Below are 18,630 nucleotides of genomic sequence, written 5' to 3'. Positions count from 1 at the left end.
GTTTGTTACTCCAGTTTGCACGTGGCCTCATCAGGACAATGGAGGAAGCCCTGAACAGAAAGGTCAGTATGGGGATGGGAAGGGGAGTAAAAATGGTTAGCACCCGGGAGATCAGGCAAATTGTTCTGGATCTCCCAACCAGAGGAGGGGATGGAAAAGAGAGGGTATTTGGGATGTTATTTGAAGTTGAAGAGTTTCATGTTAATTCAGTTGGGTTGTAACTTACGCAAGGGGAATAGGAGGTGCTGTTCCTCCAATTGTGTGTGGCCTTACTCGGGCAATAGAGGAGGCCCAGGACAGAAAGTTCGGTACAGCAATGGAAAGAGGAATTAAAATGGTTAGTAACTGAGAGATCCAGTAGGCCTTGACTGAGGCCAAGTGTTGGATGAAACTGCCGCCAAATCTACATTTAGTCTCGCCAATGTAAAAAGGGCCACACAGGAAGCATCAAATGCCATAGACATGGCTTGACAATACCTGTGAATCTCTGCCTCATCTGAAAGAGCAGCTGGGGTCCTTGATATAAGTGAGACAGGAGGTATAGGGACAGGTATTACTTCTCCTACGGTTGCTGGAGAAAAACCTGAGGAGTGGCAGGTTGGATGGGAAAGGATGAATGAACCAAAGAGTGTTGGAGGGTGCGATCTCTTCAGAAAGTGGTACTGTTGGAGACGGGAAGATCAACTAGTGGTGGGAATACTTTGAAGGTGGTGAAAATATCTGAGAATGATATATTGGATATGGAGGCTAGTGAAAGATGAAGACCAGGGAAACTATCCTTGTTTATTATGGGAGAAGGGGTAAGAACTGAACTGCAGGACACAGAGTAGACACGGGTAATAGCCACAACTGCTACAGCAGCGGAAAATCCACATTTACAGAAGAAAGAGGACTTCTCGGATGTCCACGAGGGAAAGCCTGGGAGGTTATTCAGCGGAGATGGAGTTGTTGAGGGTAAGAGATGATGCCTTTCGCAAGATGCACCAAATTCCACCAACATGTATCCTTCCCCACTAGAGTAGACAAGACACTGGACAAAGTCTACACCAACATGGCTGAAGCTTACAAAGCCATCCCCCTCCCCCACCTTGGTCAGTCTGATCACGTCTCATTGTTCCTGCTCCCTAAGTACTCCCCACTCATCAGACGGGTTAAACCAACTGTAAGGACAGTTAAAGTCTGGTCAGAGGAAGCGGACTTCACACTTCAGCAGTGTTTTGGAAACACTGACTGGAAGGCGTTTGCAGCCCAGGCCACCCTTGACTCTCACACGGACATTGATTCCTATACATCCTCTGTTCTGGACTTTATAAACTCCACCATCAATAGTGTCACCTCCCTCAAACAGGTGACCATATACCCGAATCAGAAGCCATGGATGAACAGCGAGGTCAGGCTACTGCTGAAAGCACGGGACACCGCTTTCAGGTCAGGCGATGCTCGAGCCTACAGTTCATCCAGGGCTAACCTGAAGAGGGGCATCAGGAAGGCCAAGCACTGCCATAAGCTCAGGATTGAGGAGCACTTCAACAACAACTCCGACCCCCGACGCATGTGGCAAGGCATCCAGGCCATCACGGACTACAGACCCTCCAACATCACCCCCACATCCAGCGACGCCTCCTTCCTTGAGGAGCTTAACCACTTCTATGGCCGCTTCGACAGGGACAATCTAGAGACAGCCATCAAGGCTGTGCTACCTGCCGATCACCAACCCCTCACACTCACCCCCTACGACGTGTACGTGGCACTGAGTAGGACTAATGCACGTAAGGCTGCTGGCCCTGACGGCATCCCCGGGCGCATGCTCAGTGCCTGTGCTGCGCAGCTGACAGACGTCTGGACTGACATCTTCAACCTGTCACTTGCCCAAGCAGTTGTCCCCACTTGCCTTAAAGCCACCTCCATCGTGCCAGTGCCAAAACACTCCACTGCGGCAAGCCTCAACGACTTCCGCCCAGTTGCACTTACCCCCATCATCACCAAGTGCTTCGAGAGGCTGGTCCTGGCACACCTCAAAAGCTGCCTACCCCCCACACTGGATCCCTATCAGTTTGCCTACCGCAAGAACAGGAGTACGGAGGATGCCATCTCAACGGCACTTCACTCCGCCCTCTCCCACCTTGACAACAGAGACACTTATGTAAGAATGCAGTTCATCGATTACAGCTCAGCATTCAACACCATTATTCCATCAAAACTGATCACCACACTCGGTAACCTGGGCATCGACCCCTCCCTCTGCAACTGGATACTGGACTTTCTAACCAACAGACCCCAGTCTGTGAGGTTAGACAAGCACACCTCTTCAACCCTCACCCTGAACACCGGCGTTCCTCAGGGCTGTGTGCTGAGCCCCCTCCTCTACTCCCTCTTCACCTATGACTGCACACCTGTACATGGTACTAACACCATCATCAAGTATGCAGATGATACAACGGTGATTGGCCTCATCAGCAACAACGATGAGCTGGCCTACAGGGAGGAGGTCCAGCACTTAGCAGCATGGTGCGCTGACAACAACCTGGCCCTTAACTCCAAGAAGACCAAGGAGCTCATTGTAGACTTCAGGAAGCCCAGAGGTGGCACGCACACCCCCATCCACATTAACGGGACGGAGGTGGAACGTGTTTCTAGCTTCAGGTTCCTGGGAGTCAACATCTCCGATGACCTCTCTTGGACCCACAATACCTCTACTCTGATCAAGAAGGCTCATCAGCGTCTCTTCTTCCTGAGGAGACTGAAGAAGGTCCATCTGTCTCCTCAGATCCTGGTGAACTTCTACCGCTGCACCATCGAGAGCATCCTTACCAACTGCATCACAGTATGGTATGGCAACTGCTCTGTCTCCGACCGAAGGCACTGCAGAGGGTGGTGAAAATTGCCCAACGCATCACCGGTTCCACGCTCCCCTCCATTGAGTCTGTCCAAAGCAAGCGCTGTCTGTGGAGGGCGCTCAGCATCGCCAAGGACTGTTCTCACCCCAACCATGGACTGTTTACCCTCCTACCATCCGGGAGGCGCTACAGGTCTCTCCGTTGCCGAACCAGCAGGTCGAGGAACAGCTTCTTTCCGGCGGCTGTCACTCTACTAAACAACGTACCTCGGTGACTGCCAATCACCCCCCCCCGGACACTTATTATTTATTTTTTTATTCAAATCGTTTGCTATGTCGCTCTTCAAGGGAGATGCTAAATGCATTTCGTTGTCTCTGTACTGTACACTGACAATGACAATTAAAATTGAATCTGAATCTGAATCTGAATCTGAATGCAGAGTGGAAGGATAATTGTTGCAATCAATGGATTTAAAGTAAAATGCACCTTACTGTTTCTTGTGTCTCTGTGGGTTGGTGTCAATATTAACAAAGCCAATTAACTTGCCAGCTAAATTTCCAAGCATTTATCTACTCTTAAAAGGAATGAGCAATAGACAATGTCATATGCTGCATGTACTGATTCAGGTACTTTACCTTGAAACATTGTAGTACAATATCTTTCATTGCAGACACCTGTAGATAGGTTGCATTTTAGTAGTGTCGGAAGGAACTGCAGATGCTGGTTTAAATCGAAGATAGACACAAAATGCTGGAGTAACTCAGCAGGACAGGCAGCATAAGTGGAGAGAAGGAAAGGGTGACATTTCAGGTTGAGACCCTTCTACCCATTCCTTCTCTCCTGAGATGCTGCCTATCCTGCTGTGTTACTCCCGCATTTTGTGTCTATCTTACATTTTAATAGCGTTCAGTAAGAAATTATTGTTTTAATATCAAAATTCTTCATCATTAGTTTAGTTTCATTTAGAGATACAGAGTGGAAACAGGCCCTTAGGTGAACCAAGACCAGGCCAACCAGTGATCACCCGTTCTATGTTATTGCAGTTTCACATTATACACACTACGGGCAATTTACAGATGCAAATTAACCTACAAACCTGCACATCTTGAGAATGTGGGAGGAACCCGGAGCACCTGGCGATAACCCACGCACTCACGGGGAGAACATACAAACTCTGTACAGTCAGCATGTAATCAGGATCAATCCCAGGTCTCTGGCTCTGTATAGCAGCAACTCTACCGCAGCACCATCACGCTGCCCTCGGTTGAAGATGTTTCCGCTTTAGAAGAGGAAAAATCTTCTGCAGTAACTTCAGCAAAGATCAGCAAAGGTTTTCCAAAAGGTATACATGGCACTGTGATGCAGCAGCAGAGTTGCTGCCTTATGAGCGCCAGAGACCCGGGTTCAATCCTGACTGTGGGTGCTTGTTTGTACGGAGTCCCCGTGAACTGCGTGCGTTTTCTGCAGGATCTCTGGTTTCCTCCCACACTCCAACCACATACAGATTTGCTGGGTTAATTGGATTCTGTAAATTGTTCTTTGTGTGTAGGGTAATGTAAGGATGTCCTTACATTACCCTGATGTAAGGCAGATCACAAGTCCTACAGTAAGATTATTACACCTAAGGTACTGGAAGAGAGAAGGTGGGAGACAGTGAGAAAGGGAGGGAAGCATGGAATGCCAACGTCCCCGGGTGTTGTACCTCTTGTGAACAGGTTCACCCACTTAGAAGCTGTCTGGACAGATGACGTGTTTACACTGAGCGGCGGACTAGCTTGCCATGCGAATAGGGCTGTTGAGCCAAAACCAAAAAGGCCTAAGGCAGGCAAGGCCATTGTAGTGGGAGACTCCATTGTGAGAGGTTCGGACAGGGGTTTCTGCGGCAACAGATGGGATTCGAGGATGGTGTGCTGCCTTCCTGGTGCCAGGATCCAGGATGTCACGGACAGAGTGCAGAAATTCCTCAAGGGCAAAGGTGAACATCCGGAAGTGGTAGTGCATGTCGGCACAAACGATGTCGGAAAGAAGTGGATGAATTTTCTGCAGCGTGACTTTAGAGAGCTCGGAAAAATGCTAAAAAGCAGGACCTCCAGGGTTGTTATCTCCTGTTTGCTTCCAGTTCCTCGTGCTGGCGAGAGCAGGAACAGGGAGATACGGGACCTGAACGTGTGGCTGAGGAACTGGTGCATGAGGCAGGGATTTAGATTCTTAGATCACTGGGAGCTGTTTTGGGGTAAGGGGGAACTGTACAAAAGGGATGGATTGCATCTTAACAGGTGTGGGACCAGCATTCTGGCAGGCAGGTTTGCCACTGTTACACGGGTGGTTTTAAACTGAATAAGAGGGGTGGGGTGTCGAATGGGATAGTGGAGGATGGAGTTAAAGGGAAAGGGTTTCTTAAATGTGTGAGCGTAGAGACAGAGGGGTGTAAAATGAGGGTAGAAGCAATAGGTAGCAAGGTGAAAAGTAAAAGCGGCAGGCCGGCAAATCCAGGGCAAAAATCAAGAAGGGCCACTTTTCAACATAATAGTATAAGGGGTAAGAGTGTTGTAAAAACAAGCCTGAAGGCTTTGTGTCTCAATGCAAAGAGCATTCATAATAAGGTGGGTGAGTTGAATGTGCAGATAGCTATTAATGACTATGATATATGGGATCACGGGGACATGGCTCCAGGGTGACCAAGGCTGGGAGCTGAACATCCAGGGATATTCAATATTCAGGAGGGATAGACAGAAAGGGAAAGGAGGTGGGGTAGCGTTGCTGGTTAGAGAGCAGGTTAACGCAATAGAAAGGAAGGACATTAGTTTTGAGGATGTGGAATCGATATGGGTAGAGCTGCGAAACCCAAGGGGGCAGAAAACGCTAGTGGGAGTTGTGTACAGGCCACCTAACAATAGTAGTGGAGTTGGGGATGGCATCAGACAGGATATTAGAAATGCGTGCAACAAAGGTAAAACTGTTATAATGGGTGACTTCAATCTACATATAGATTGGGTGAATCAAATTGGCAACGGTGCTGAGGAAGAGGATTTCTTGGAATGTATGCGGGATAGTTTTCTAAACCAACATGTAGAGGAACCAACGAGAGAGCAGGCTACTCTAGACTGGGTATTGAGTAATGAGGAAGGGTTAGTTAGCAGTCTTGTTGTGCGTGGCCCCTTGGGCAAGAGCGACCATAATATGGTTGAGTTCTTCATTAGGATGGAGAGTAACATCGTTAATTCAGAAACAAGGGTCCTGAACTTAAAGAAAGGTAACTTTGAGGGTATGAGACGTGAATTGGCCAAGATAGACTGGCGATTGATTCTTAATGGGTTGACGGTGGATATGCAATGGAAGGCATTTAAAGCCTGCATGGATGAACTACAACAATTGTTCATCCCAGTTTCACAAAAAAATTAATCAGGGAAGGTAGTACATCCATGGATAACAAGGGAAATCAGGGATAGTATCAAAACAAAAGATGAAGCGTACAAATTAGCCAGAAAAAGCAGCCTACCAGAGGACTGGGAGAAATTCAGAGACCAGCAGAGGAGGACAAAGGGCTTAGAAACATAGAAACATAGAAACATAGAAATTAGGTGCAGGAGTAGGCCATTCGGCCCTTCGAGCCTGCACCGCCATTCAATATGATCATGGCTGATCATCCAACTCAGTATCCCGTATCTGCCTTCTCTCCATACCCTCTGATCCCCTTAGCCACAAGGGCCACATCTAACTCCCTCTTAAATATAGCCAATGAACTGGCCTCAACTACCCTCTGTGGCAGAGAGTTCCAGAGATTCACCATTCTCTGTTAGGAAAGGGAAAATAAATTATGAAAGAAAACTGGCAGGGAACATAAAAACTGACTGCAAAAGCTTTTATAGATACGTGAAGAGAAAAAAAATTGTTAAAACAAATGTAGGTCCCTTGCAGTCAGAAACGGATGAATTGATCACGGAGAACAAGGACATGGCAGACCAATTGAATAACTACTTTGGTTCTGTCTTCACTAAGGAAGGAATGCAGTCTGAGCAGAATCCAAACTTCGATCAATGTCAGGTATAAACTGATTCAGTTTAAAGTCATCCACAGACTCCATTACTCAAAGACCAAATTACATTGAATCTACCCTGCAATTTCTCCATTATGTGACAGATGCAAAAGTGCAGATGGTTCTTTAACACATATTTTCTGGCTCTGTCCTCATATACAAAGATACTGGTCTAAAATATTTAAGTGGTTTTCTGGGGTCTATGGAAAATATATTCTCCCTGATCCAGAACTGGCACTTTTTGGATGCTCAGAGACTGCTTTGTACTTCACGTCTGAAGAACAACAAGCACTGGTGCTTGGTATGGTGGCAGCCAAGAAAATGATCCTAACAGACTGGAAATCATCTACACCCCTCTGCTTCGAAAAATGGCTCAATGAAATGATAATAATCATACAGATGGAAAGGATACGCTTCTACAACTTCAAGGTACCAAACAACTTTTTAACTGTTTGGGGACCATTTATCAACCATCTCAAAGTCCAATAATTTCATTATTTCATATTATCTGCAGTGATGTAGTCCTGTGACCTTTACTTCTGCTTTTGCAATGCATGACTGTGTAGCACCAGTCTGAAGAAGGGTTTCGGCCCGAAACGTTGCCTATTTCCTTCGCTCCATAGATGCTGCTGCACCCGCTGAGTTTCTCCAGCTTTTTTGTGTAACCTTCGATTCTCCAGCATCTGCAGTTCCCTCTTAAACACTGTGTAGCACCATGTGGATTGTACCAATACTGTTATGTCTGGCGGCTTTGTTTTATTATTTATTTATTTTTTTTAATTATAATTTTTTTTTCTTTCCTTTTTTTTTCCTGTTGTCTTTGTCAGTTTTTATTATTTTTTTTTTTGTTTGTTTTGTTCTGTTTTGTTAAAAAAATTGTATAAAGTAGTAAAAAATATTAAAACACTAAGGAAGACATAAATAATCTGCCGGAAATAGCAGGGGATCGGGGGTCAAATGAGATGGAGGAATTGAGTGAAATCCAGGTTGGCCGGGAAGTGGTGTTAGGTAAATTGAATGGATTAAAGGCCGATAAATCTCCAGGGCCAGATAGGCTGCATCCCAGAGTACTTAAGGAAGAAGCCCCAGAAATAGTGGATGCATTAGTGATAATTTTTCACAACTCTTTAGATTCTGGAGTAGTTCCTGAGGATTGGAGGGTAGCTAATGTAACACCACTTTTTAAAAAGGGAGGGAGAGAGAAAACAGGGAATTACAGACGAGTTAGTCTAACGTCGGTAGTGGGGAAACTTCTAGAATCAGTTATTAAAGATGGGATAGCAGCACATTTGGATAGTGGTGAAATCATTGGACAAAGTCAGCATGGATTTATGAAGGGTAAATCATGTCTGACGAATCTTGTAGAATTTTTCGAGGATGTAACTAGTAGAGTGGATAAGGGAGAACCAGTGGAGGTGTTATATCTGGACTTTCAGAAGGCTTTCGACAAGGTCCCACATAAGAGATTAGTATACAAACTTAAAGCACACGGTATTGGGGGTTCAGTATTGATGTGGATAGAGAACTGGCTGGCAGACAGGAAGCAAAGAGTAGGAGTAAACGGGTCCTTTTCACAATGGCAGGCAGTGCCTAGTGAGGTACCGCAAGGCTCAGTTCTGGGACCCCAGATATTTACGATATATATTAATGATTTGGACGAGGGAATTGAATGCAACATCTCCAAGTTTGCGGATGACACGAAGCTGGGGTGCAGTGTTAGCTGTGAGGAGGATGCTAGGAGGCTGCAAGGTGACTTGGATAGGATGGGTGAGTGGGCAAATGCATGGCAGATGCAGTATAATGTGGATAAATGTGAGGTTATCCACTTTGGTGGCAAAAACAGGAAAGTACATTATTATCTGAATGGTGGCCGATTAGGAAAAGGTGAGATGCAACGAGACCTGGGTGTCATGGTACACCAGTCATTAAATGTAGGCATGCAGGTGCAGCAGGCAGTGAAGAAGGCGAATGATATGTTAGCATTCATAGCAAAAGGATTTGAGTATAGGAGCAGGGAGGTTCTACTGCAGTTGAGCAGGGTCTTGGTGAGACCACACTTGGAGTATTTCATACAGTTTTGGTCTCCTAATCTGAGGAAAGACATTCTTGCCATAGAGGGAGTACAGAGAAGGTTCACCAGACTGATTCCTGGGATGTCAGGACTTTCATATGAAGAAAGACTGAATAGACTCGGTTTGTACTCGCTAGAATTTAGAAGATTGAGGGGGAATCTTATAGAAACTTACAAAATTCTTAGTTGGTTGGGCAGGCTAGATGCAGGAAGATTGTTCCCGATGTTGGGGAAGTCCAGAACAAGCAGTCACAGTTTAAGGATAAGGGGGAAATCTTTTAGGACCGAGATGAGGAAAACATTTTTCACACAGAGAGTGGTGAATCTCTGGAATTCTCTCCCGCAGAAGGTAGTTGAGGCCAGTTCATTGACGATATTTAAGAGGGAGTTAGATGTGACCCTTGTGGATAAAGGGATCAGGGGGTATGGAGAGAAGGCAGGTACAGGATACTGAGTTGGATGATCAGCCATGATCATATTGAATGGGTGCAGGCCGAATGGCCTACTGCTGCACCTATTTTCTATGTTTCTATGTTTCTATGACGTGGAGATTGCTGGTCAACATGGAATCGGTTGTCTGAAGGGCCTGTTTCAACACTGTATCTCTAAACTAAACTAAACTAAACTAAACCTCAAAGTATTCTGAACAAAAAGATCAGTCTGAAGAAGGGCCTCAACCCGAAACGTCATCCATTCCTTCTCTTCAGAGATGCTGCCTGTCCCACAGAGTTACTCCAGCACTTTATGTCAATATTCTGAACAATTAACAACTCCAGCAATAATTATCTATATAATTAAAAGTCTAAACTTGACCACTTTCTGTTTGCATTGTATATTGATTTTAGAAAAAACGCGACCACTTACGGCAGTAATTTTTGGTCACCTTACTCAAAGCCCCAGATAACAGAGTCAGAGGATTTTTCCCATCGATGAAAAATAAAAGACTTATTAATGTCAATCGTGCCATGAAGGCCATGCCCCTTCTGGCAGGAGGGGGAGGATCTATAAAACCTGGAAATGTGGGCGTGGCTCAGTCTCTGCAAGATGGGGGTGGGACAGATTCACGACTCTCAGTCTGAGTTGGAAATCTACAGAACACTGAGAATACTGCCCTGTGAGTGCACTTAATGTGTTTTTAAACTGAGCCTTTTGCAACTGTGTGGCTATTGAAATGTGTGCCTTTTGCAACTGTGAGCCTTTTGCATGGCTCAGTCTCTGCAAGATGGGGTAGGGAGAGATCATGACCCTCTGTCTGAGCTGTTAATCAACTGAACACACTGAATGTCTACTGAACTGTGTGTGGTTTTTATGTGGTTTTTATGGTGGTTTTATGGTGGTTTTACCCTGCTTGAAATGGTATGAAACTGCACGAATTTGGTGGCCCTTGTACCCTGCTTGAAATGGTATGAAACTGCAATTGAATTTGGTGGCCTTGTACCCTGCTTGAAGTGGTATGAAACTGCATTTGAATGTGGTGGCCTTTCACCCTGCTTGAACTGGTATGAAACTGCATTTGAATGTTGTGGCCTTTCACCCTGCTTGAACTGGTATGAAACTGCATTTGAATTTGGTGGCCATGCACCCTGCTTGAAGTGGTATTAAACTGCATTTGAATTTGGTGGCCTTGCATCCTGCTTGAAATGGTATGAAACTGCACGTGACTTGGGTGGTCTTGCACCCTGCTTGAAATGGCATGAAACTGTATTTGAATTTGGTGGCCTTGCACCCTGTGTGAAGTGGTAGGAAACTTTACTTGAATTTGGTGGGCTTGCACCCTGCTTGAAGTGGTATGCAACTGCATTTGAATTTGGTGGCCTTGCACCCTGCTTGAAGTGGTAGGAAACTTTACTTGAATTTGATGGCCTTGCACCCTGCTTAGAAACATAGAAACATAGAAACATAGAAATTAGGTGCAGGAGTAGGCCATTCGGCCCTTCGAGCCTGCACCGCCATTCAATATGATCATGGCTGATCATCCAACTCAGTATCCCGTTCCTGCCTTCTCTCCATACCCTCTGATCCCCTTAGCCACAAGGGCCACATCTAACTCCCTCTTAAATATAGCCAATGAACTGGCCTCAACTACCCTCTGTGGCAGAGAGTTCCAGAGATTCACCACTCTCTGTGTGAAAAAAGGTTCTCCTCATCTCGGTTTTAAAGGATTCCCCCCTTATCCTTAAGCTGTGACCCCTTGTCCTGGACTTCCCCAACATTGGGAACAATCCTCCTGCATCTAGCCTGTCCAACCCCTTAAGAATTTTGTAAGTTTCCATAAGATCCCCTCTCAATCTCCTAAATTCTAGAGAGTATGGAATTTCAAGGAATAGCTGTGACTCAACTGCCAGCCCACCAGCCGTGAGTAAGTGACCTGCCAGCACACCAGGCTTGAGTGACTAAGCTGCCAGCACAAGAATTCATTCGACCCACAATGTAGATACTAGCTCTTGGGAAACCAGTCCCTTCAGCCCACAACATCCATACTACCGCTCTAGAAAGCCCCTCCCCCCCGCCCCCCCCAACTGGCCACAAATATTAGAATTGGTGGAGAGGTGGAATATTGCGTTGGGGGACCAGGCCTCCCATTAGAACATGGGACATAACGGGTCAGACTTAGTCTAGTATGCAGTAAATGGAGGGGCACTAAGAAAAGTTGATGAACAGAGGACCTTGAAATATACTGCCTTTCAAGTTACAAACAAGATTAATTTGTATTATAATCACAGGACCCATTTGCAAAAGTCTACAATTTTAAACAGCATGCAATGTCATATATCGATGGCCAGGATAGAACAAGTGTATGGGAGTTCGCTGGTGGTCTGAAGGACCTGTCTCCACATAGTAACTCTAAATACCTAACATGAAAACTAAAGATAAAGTTCTAACTCATTTTAACATATTCTCTGTCCTAATTTTGGTCCTTTTCTTCACCTTTATTTTTATTGAACAGTGAGGGTTGCTCTTTAATTTTTATCATATGTGTGACAACTAGCTTGAAAAGAAGCATGATTGGAAACTTATGTAATTGTTGACGGTCTTGGTTCTATTTATTTATATAGCTTTCCGTTACATAGACAATAGAGTCAGCATGATGTAGCAGGAAGATTGCCACTGTTACCATGTCTTATGCCAGTTCCAAGCTAATGGTTACCATGGTTATTGTAGAAAGCAAAGTGTTAGTTCTCTGTCTATGTTCTTCCTCTGAAAGGTGCAGATTACTTCACCAGGATTTTACAGTCTGGTGTAAATGGCATAATCCAAATATTCTTCCATGCCTTTGCCCATGATAAATCGTTGCATCCTTCTCCCTTCATTAACAACTATTTGGGGGGTGCAAATAAATGCTAGCATTGTGTTTGCCTTCTTTACTACCAATTACACTTGCAGATCCTCCACCACCTGGATTGCCAGGATGTAAGGATTTTGTTTGTTGATTTTAGCTCTGCATTCAACACCATTGTGTGTGAGAGCCATTACACTCCAAACTTTCCGAGTTGACTGTGCCTGAACCCCTCTGTCGGTGGATCACCAGCTTCCTGACAGACAAGAAGCAGCGTGCAAGGCTGGGAAAGCACATCTCGGACCCGCAAAACCTCAGCATAGGAGCATCGCAAGGCTGCGTATTCTCCCCTCTCTACTCTCTCTACACCAATAACTGAACCTCCACTGACTCCTCTGTCAAGCTTCTCAAGTTTGCGGATGACACAGGATGGGGAGAAATCTGCCTACAGACAGGAAGTGACACAGCTGGCATCCTGGTGCCATCACAACAACCTGGAGCTCAATGCTCTTAAGACAGTGGAATTGATAGTAGACTTTAGGAGAGCTCCACCTCCCCTCACCCCACTCGCCATCAATAACACCACGGTCACAACTGTGGAGTCATTTAAGTTCCTGGGAACCATCATCTCCAAAGACCTTAGGTGGGGTCTACCATCGACTCCACAGTCTAAAAGGCACAACAGAGGATGTACTTCCTGCGGCAGCTGAGGAAGCACAATCTGCCACAGGCAATGATGGTCCAATTCTATGTGGCCATCATAGAGTCTGTCCTCACCTTTTCCATCATGGTCTGGTTTGGCTCAGCCACCAAGCACGACATCCAGAGGTTGCAGCGAATCGTCCAATCAGCAGAGAAGGTTATTGGCTGCAACCTTCCCTCCATTGATGAACCGTACATTGCAAGGGCCAGGAAGCGAGCGGGCAAGATCATCTCTGACCCCTCTCACTCTGACCACAAACTCTTTGACTCACTTCCCTCTGGAAGGCGACCCCGGACTGTCAAAGCTACCGCAGCCAAACATAAAAACAGCTTTTTTCCACAAGTAGTAGCTCTACACAATAACCAAAAATCTGTAGCCTCCTTTTGCTCTGGTATTTTATTTAATGCACATGTTTAATCAATAATATTTTATTATTAATGTTTAATGTTTTATGTATCATTCCTAACTGTCTCTGTATGTCATGTTGTCACTTGCGGGCGGAGCACCAAGGCAAATTCCTTGTATGCGAATACTTGGCCAACAAACTTATTAATTCATTTATTCATGTATTCAGATTAACTTTTGGGGAATCCTCCCAAGTCTCTTTGCCCCTCTGATTTCTGAATAAGCGAGTTCGGTATTTCAACTGTTCATGCCCATGTCATGGGTCACTCGAGGTAAACATTCTTGGCTGCTGAGCTGCTGCGTGTATACATACCTGCAATTCATCCATAGTCAGGATGGAACCCGGGTCTCCAGCGCTGCTAGTGCTGTTGAATTGCCACTGAAGTTAGCAACTCTAGTTCTCCCTTCTCCAATGTACCACGCAGATATCTCAGCAGTGACAATCTCATGTGCACAAACTGCATGTGACAAAAACGTGCGTGGGAAGGCCAATTTTTCAGCATTAATATTGGAGTTTGGGCGGAGGTGATGACATGCCAGATGGTGGGGACTATTCACAGGAAAGAGAAAGGCCTTAATGTACAAACCAGAACCAAGAAATTGCAATCATCAAATACCCTGGAGTGCAGATGTCCCTGATGTTACTGTGAAATGCGTCAATTGGTGGTGGTTTATTTTGTGAGCTTATGTGGATGTAGTGTGGAAAATCTGGCTAATTCCAATCTCCGGGTTTGTCCCTGACCTGGGTCACTGTCTGTGTGGAGTTTACATGTTCTCCCTGTGCAATATAACTTTGGTTTCCTCCACATTCCGAAGATGTGTGGGTGTGAATGGGTGATCGGCATGGACTTGGTGGGCCGAAGGGTCTGTTTCTGTGCTGTGTCCCTAACCCAAATTAATAATTACAGGACATAGGGAGGGTGGACACGGGAAAAGGTGGGGTTGAAGGGAGGAAGGAAATTAGTCTGGGACCAAATTCTGGGACCAAAAAGAGCTAGGGGGATTAGGTGAGATGGGAAAGATAATCTGCGGTTCAATTTCTTTCACACCATGGACGGTGGGGAAGTTACTAAGACATTTGGACATGTGCATGGATAGGAACCCTCTCTCTCTCTCTCTCCATCCTCTTTATCTCTCCACTTTACCTCTCACCACCCCTCCCTCTCTCCATCCCCCCCGCTCTCTCTTCACCTCTCTCTCTCTCTCTCTCTGAATCACGGACCGGTCCCCCTCAGCCTCCCGTGTATGGGTTCAGGCCTGTACGAAGCTTTTCAAAAAGGGGGGGTGGGGTGACGGGAGTACAAAGATTTTATGTAAAAATGTGCGTGCAGCGCACATCACGAGCGTGAAGTGCGAAGTCCCTCATGGCCTGGGTCCAGGGCCCTGGATGCTCTGGGGTTTTAGATGCTCTCTGGTGCATTTTGAGCCTTATTTTGGAGCATTTTTGTACCAAATTTATGACCAACATTTCAGAAATAATTTTGGTTGTGACAAAGAGTAATGAGTGGGTGGAATGACAGGTTAAACTACCCTGCACATCTTAGAGATGCAGGAGGAACCGGGAGCATTCAGAGTACTCGCAAGTCACTGGGAAATCATGCAAACTCCATGCAGACAACACCAGAGATCAGAATCAAACCCAGCTCGTTGGAGCTGTGAGGCAGCAACTTTATCAGCTGCATCATTATGTCTTCTCGATAAACTGATGTCAGTGAAGCATTGTAAAGCAAAATAATTGTCTCTCTGTCTTCAACCAAATGAGCGTTCCCTCTGAGTCATCAACAATCTGTCTGGAACAAGGCTCAAGAAGCCCAGGACGCCTGTGATCTGTTTATTTGGCACAAGCTTCTCTTGTGCAGATAGTTGCAGGAACTTGTGCTGAAGGACTTTTGCTGTCACTGCAGGGTCATCTGCCTTGTCACAGATCTCCGGTAACAGCAACCTCGACAAGTGCTGCACTGAAATGTTAGACCAGATATTTCCTGTCAGTGTCATGCCTTACTGATGGAGGGATGAACATACAGTTAGCACACAGATCAGCCCTCTTACTAAAACCACATTACACCTGCGTGAGTCTTCCCTGTACACAATTGACTTAACTCCACCCGACTGACACCATATGAACTATCATGTGAGAGACCTCTATAGTATATCACTATTACCAGCCTCCACCACCCACTGCCATGGCTAAAGACCCCAGTAGATCCACCCGACCCTTCTCCCTCCCGACCACACCTCAAGTCCCAGTAGCTCTGCATTTGTCCTTCATCTGAGGGCAGCACAGTGGTGCAGCGGTAGAGTTGCTGCCTCACATCGCCAGAGACCCTGGTGTAATCCTGACTACAGGTGCTGTCTGTACAGAGTTTGTACATTCTCTCCGTGACCTGTGTGGGTTTTTTCCGTTATCTCTGGTTTTCTCCCAAACTCCAAAGATATACAGGTTTGTAGGTTGATTGGTTTGGTATAATTATAAATTGTTCTTATTGTGTGTAGGATGGTGTTAGTGTGCGGGGATCACTGGTTGGTGTGGACTTGGTGGGTCGAAGGGCCTGTTTCCACGCTAAATTACTTCTTACACTACCATGGAATTGTTTTGTTTGTGTTTTTACACCAATGTCTTCTTTTTTTCATTGTATTTTTCTTTCCATGATCAGATACAGCATGAAAACGGACCCTTTGGCCCACCAGGTCCACGCTGCCCATCAATCACCTTTTCACACTAGTTCTGTATTATCCCACTTTCTATTAGGAACAATTTTACAGAGGCCGAGAAAGCTACAAATCTTGTAAGAGTTATGTATACTTATGTTCTGCATGTTGTCTGAGTCTGTGTGCCTGTGATGCTGCTGCAAGCAAGCTTTTCATTGTACCTGCACCTCATCATGGTATGGCATGGTACTGTATTTGTCACATGTGCCGATGTATAGTGAAATTAATTTTTGTATCCAAGCATCCCATTTATCTGCATTTGGCCCATATCCTTTTAAACCTTGTGTGTGCCAGTGTGTGTGTGAGAGTGTGTGTCAGTGAAGCGGCAACATCCGTAGTGAGCGGAGAATTGGCGATGCCTGGGGAGCGTTTCCCCCTCCCCCCCCGTCTCTTCCCCATCCCCCCCTCATCTCTTCTCCACCCCCCCCCCCCCCCCCCCCCCCCCATTCCCCCGTGGGCTGGCCCAGGTCCACTCATCCGGACCGCTCCTCTCTCTGGGGTTAAAACTCCATGGGGTGTGGAAAGAGTGGCTGCCGGACACAGAACCGCTGGAGGCGAGGGCGGGAAGTATGAGCGAAGCCTCAGGAGGGGGAGGAGGGGGGTGTCTCATCTATCACACCGCCGTGTCTCACCTATCACACCATCTGCACGGGAGAAACAAAACTACATTTTTTTCCCCACCAAATCAACCGCGCGGGCCGGTAATTTGACAGCGCTGCTTTAAACCAATGCCCTCTAGTTCTTGAATCACATATCCCAGGAAAAAGACTTTCACCTAATATATATTCCTCTCATGGTTTTTACTCACCTCTAAAACAATGTTTGCTTTATTTTGAGCTTCGAGCACCTGCAGATTTTTGAGCGTGAGAAATTTATGATCAGCGTGAGAGCATGAGAATTTTGCAAAATGCGTGACTCTCACGCTCAATGCGTGAGAGTTGGCAACCATGGTTTTGAATGACAACCTGCTGTCGGTTAACAGGTTAACAGAGCTTAACATCGTAGTTGGAAAGTTACCAGAGATTATTCTGAGGGATAGGTTATACTGTCATTTGAATGGATGAAGGCTGATTAGGGATAGTCAGCATAGTTTTGTACGTGGGAGATCGTGTACACAGTAAATGGTAGCCTCTGGGTAGTGCTGTAGATCAGAGATCTAGGAGTACAAGTGCATGGTTCCTTGAAGGTCGAGTTGCAGGTAGATAAAATGGTCAAAAAGGATTTTGGAATTTTGGCCTTCATCAGACACAGTACTGAGTATCGATGTTGGGAGGTCATGTTGCAATAGTATAAAGGGGCTGTCCCACTTGGGCGACCTAATTGGCAAGTTTAGAAGAGTTTGAAAAAATGACATTTTGAAGGCCTCCTTTGACTATGTTGAAGACCTCCTACAACTATGTTGAAGACCAGCTTCGACTAGCTACAACTAGCTACGACTTAGGGAAAGTTAGACACCGAATAGTGGAGAGTGATGATGACCTCCATCGATCTCCTTCGACCTCCCTTCGATTATGATGAAGACTATCTACGACTACTACCTCGACTACCCTCGATTACCTACGACTAACAGGTCGACCTACTACGACCTACTTCGAATAAACCTACGAGTAAAAACGGTATTGGGTCTCCGGCGCTGTAAGTGCTGTAAAGCAGCAACTCTACCGCTGCGCCACCATGCCACCCACTGATTAGCTGTCAAAAAGAACCACTGTTGTGGATTTGTTCATTAAATCTGCCTTAAAGCAGGCCAGTTGTTAAATGAAGACATTTGACATATTTGGCATTGAACTGCTAAAATGTAACACCCTGCAAGCAGTTTAGTCTTTGCATGTTATTATGATCAGGCAACAAACAATTTGAACCAATAAATGTCATGAATCATTACCTGGGCCCTGTATCCTGCAGAGAAATTGAATCCCACGGTAATTCTAGAAAGTAGATTATAATGAATGTACCCTCAGTGGAGTCTGTGTAAAAAAAATGAACAAAATGGCAGATGTTGTATAAGTTCCCCGAAAGGTTTCTTTTAAAAGGCCATGAGCAGAACTGATGCAGAGAAAACTTTCATTGATCTGCTATTTATGCATTGGAATCTTGCTGCAATCAGCAAAAAATATTTTTGAACAATTCTAATGCGGCTAGCACTCCCCCATTGCCCAAGGATGTCCTTTGGCTGAGCATGCAGTCCTTTGAACACCGTAGAGCAGCCTAAGGCACTTTGCAGTTCGGTGAAACAGAAGAGCATAGAGAGGAAAAGAATCTTAGTCAAAGAGATAGGTTTTAACCAGTACCTTATTGGAGAGACAGAGTCTGGGAGTTAGACTAATGAACAAATGACATTGTTGAAATAAGAGGAAATTTTTGCATTTCTTCATTGAGTTTATTTACCGAGGTACAGTGAAAAGCGTCTGTTGCGTGCTAACTAGTCAGCTGAAAGACAATTACAATCGAGCCATTCACACAGTACCGATACATGATAAAGGAAATAACGTGGATAACGTTTCATGCATACATAACTAAAACTCTGATCTTGTTATCTTCCAGTTTGTGCGGTCTTTCTATTTGCATAAAAAAGGTTTGTGATAGCGCTAC

The sequence above is a fragment of the Leucoraja erinacea genome, chromosome 26 (genome assembly GCF_028641065.1).
Source record: "Leucoraja erinacea ecotype New England chromosome 26, Leri_hhj_1, whole genome shotgun sequence".
Taxonomy (NCBI): Eukaryota; Metazoa; Chordata; class Chondrichthyes; order Rajiformes; family Rajidae; genus Leucoraja; species Leucoraja erinaceus.
The sequence above is the reverse complement of the archived record's forward strand: the minus strand, read 5'-3'. Positions refer to the sequence as shown.